The following is a 2,811-nucleotide window of genomic DNA, read 5'->3' as shown; positions in this document are numbered from 1 at the left end:
AGGAGAGGGGGAAGAGAGAGAGATAGAGAGAGAGAAGCGGGCACAGATAGAGATGTTGTTAAACTTGAATGGGCTCAGAAAAGATTTACAAGCATGTTGCCAGGGCTGGAGGGTTTGAGCTGAAGGGAGAGCCTGAATAGGGTGGGGGCTATTTTCCCTGGAGCATCAGAGGCTGAGGGGTGGCCTTACAGAGGTTTGTAAAATCATGAGGGTCATGGGGAGGGGGATTAGACAAGATCTTTGTCCAGGGGTGGGGGAGTCTAAACTGAGAGAGCACAGCTTCAGGGTGGGGGGAGGGGAGATATAAAAGGGACCAAAGGGGCAATGTTTTCACATAGAGGGTGGTGTGTGTATGGAATGAGCTGTCAGAGGAAGTGGTGGAGGCTGGTACAATAAATCATCTCGATGTGGCATATAAACAGGAAGGGTTTAGAGGGATATGGACCAAATGCTGGCAAATGGGATTAGATCAGTTTAGGATATCTGGTTGGCATGAATGAGTTGGACCAAAAGGTATGTTTGCATGTTGTGCATAGCTCTGATTCTATGACTCAAAAAGCAAGTCCATTCAAACCGAGCTGGTGAACTCAACAGAGAAGAGAGAGGAGACATTGTATAGTAGATGTGCTGTTTTTAGTTGACAAAACCGTCAACCCTGTGGCAAACATTGCTCCGAAGGAAGCCAGAAAGAGAAGGTTGTGGAGGTGTCAAAGAGAAACATGTCCTGCAAGGCTGTTGAAAACATGAGGTTGCGTGCCCATGGTAAGGAGTAGGTAATTAAGCTAACAGTTTGTTTGAAGGTCTTGGGCAGAGACATTTACTAAAGAAAATAGCATCCAGTGAGTGTGGACGCATGCCAAAAGGAAACCAATTGTAGCTGTGCCAGCTGAACCAGGAGCTTCAGTGGGGAGGCAGAGCTGACATTGTGGTTTAAGTGTCTGTAATGTTATTGTTAGGGTAAAAAAACTGAATGCATCTTTCTAATATTTTTAACAAGATCATTTCAAACAGCTCTTGTATTGTGAAAACAATTTGTGTTTCTTTTTTGTGTAATTGACCTTTAAGTTATTTTGGTGAAAGTACATTGGCAGCCTCTTGTGAATATGGCCAGTGACTGACCTCTGTGGTAAATAAAGAAAAGTCCAACCAGTCTGTGCCAAACATAATCCCAAACTAAACTAGTCCCACCTGCCTGCTCCTGGCCCATATCCCTCCAACCCTTTCCTATCCATGTCCTTCTCTAAGAGTCGTTTAAATGTTGTGATTGTCCCGACACCCACCACTTCCTCAGGAGGTTCATTCCACACACGAGCCACCCTTGTGTAAAATATTTACCCCTCATGTCTTTCTTAAATCTCTCTCCTCTCACCTAATCTTGAAATCCCCCATCCTAGGGGAAAAAAATTATAACCATTAACTCTATCCATCCCTCTCACAATTTTATAAACTTCTATCAGATCGCCTCTCGACCTTCTACGCTCCAGTGAAAAAGGTCCCAGCCTACCCAGCCTTTCTTTATAACTCAAGGCCCCCATACCCAGCAACATCCTGGTCAATCTCTTCCGAATGTTCTCTAGGTTCTGGGATGAGGCTGGAAGCTCTTCCTTGGCAGGTAGAAGCCACATGGCTTCTTTTGTGTTCCAAATTTATGCTTTCTTAACTTCTGTCTTATCTTGCTTTATAACCAGTTTATCAACATAATTGTTTAACTATGAGTGTGAGCTCAAGACCACTGTATGAAACATTCAACGTTTAAGCGGACATGATTATCCCTCTTCTGGTATTGCAGGATGACAGTCTGAGTTAACACCTTAGGGGCTGCACGGTGGTTCATAGCGCCAGGGACCCAGGTTCGATTCCAGCCTCGGGCGACTGTCTGTGGGGAGTTTGCACATTCTTCCCTTGTCTGCATGGATTTCCTCCAGGTGTTCTGGTTTCCTCCCACAGTCCAAAGACGCGCAGGTTCGGTGAATTGGCTGCGCGAAATTGTCCACAGTATTCAGGGATGTGTAGGTTAGGTGTATTAGTCAGGGATAAATGAAGAATAATAGGGTTGGGGAATGGGTCTGGGTGGGTTACTCTTCAGAGGGTTGGTGTGGATTCATTGGGCTGAAGGGCCTGTTTCCACATGTAGGGATTCTATGATTCTATGTGAGCACAGAATCAGCTTAGAACACATTAGATTTTCAGTTCCACCCAGAAGTGATCACCAGGTTCAAAATGTGGATGTAGTGATCGTAACGAGGTCAGCCAGGTGGATCTCATAGAATATGAGTTCCCTGATTGGAGCTGTTAATCTAATCCAGTCAGGGAGCCCTGGCTGACAGATATAAACAAGAGTTCTACTCTCTCTGGGAGCTGGGTCAGTGTCAAGTATTCGTCATGTGTAAATAAAGGGGGACTTGGTGACAGGATACCGGCCCCTAGTTCAGTGCAGAATCATAGAGTTGTGCAGCATGGAAACATACCCTTCGGTCCAACTCATCCATGCTGACCAGATATCCTAAATTAATCTAGTCCCATTTTCCAGCACTTGGCCTATATCCCTCTAAACCCTTCCTATTCATATGCCAATCCTGATGCTTTTTAAATGTTGTAATTGTACCAGCCTCCACCCTTTCTCTGGCAGCTTATTCCATACATGCACCACCTTCTGCATGAAAAAGTCCCTAATAGTATCCTTTTTTCATTTTTCTTCTCTCACCTAATACCTATTCCCTCTAGTTTTAGACTCCCCTATCCTGGGGAAAAGACCTTGACTATTCCCCCTATCCATGCTCCTCATGAGATTATAAACATCTGTAAGATCAC

The sequence above is a fragment of the Hemiscyllium ocellatum genome, chromosome 16 (assembly GCF_020745735.1).
Source record: "Hemiscyllium ocellatum isolate sHemOce1 chromosome 16, sHemOce1.pat.X.cur, whole genome shotgun sequence".
In the NCBI taxonomy this organism is placed as follows: Eukaryota; Metazoa; Chordata; class Chondrichthyes; order Orectolobiformes; family Hemiscylliidae; genus Hemiscyllium; species Hemiscyllium ocellatum.
This window is presented reverse-complemented; position numbering follows the sequence as displayed.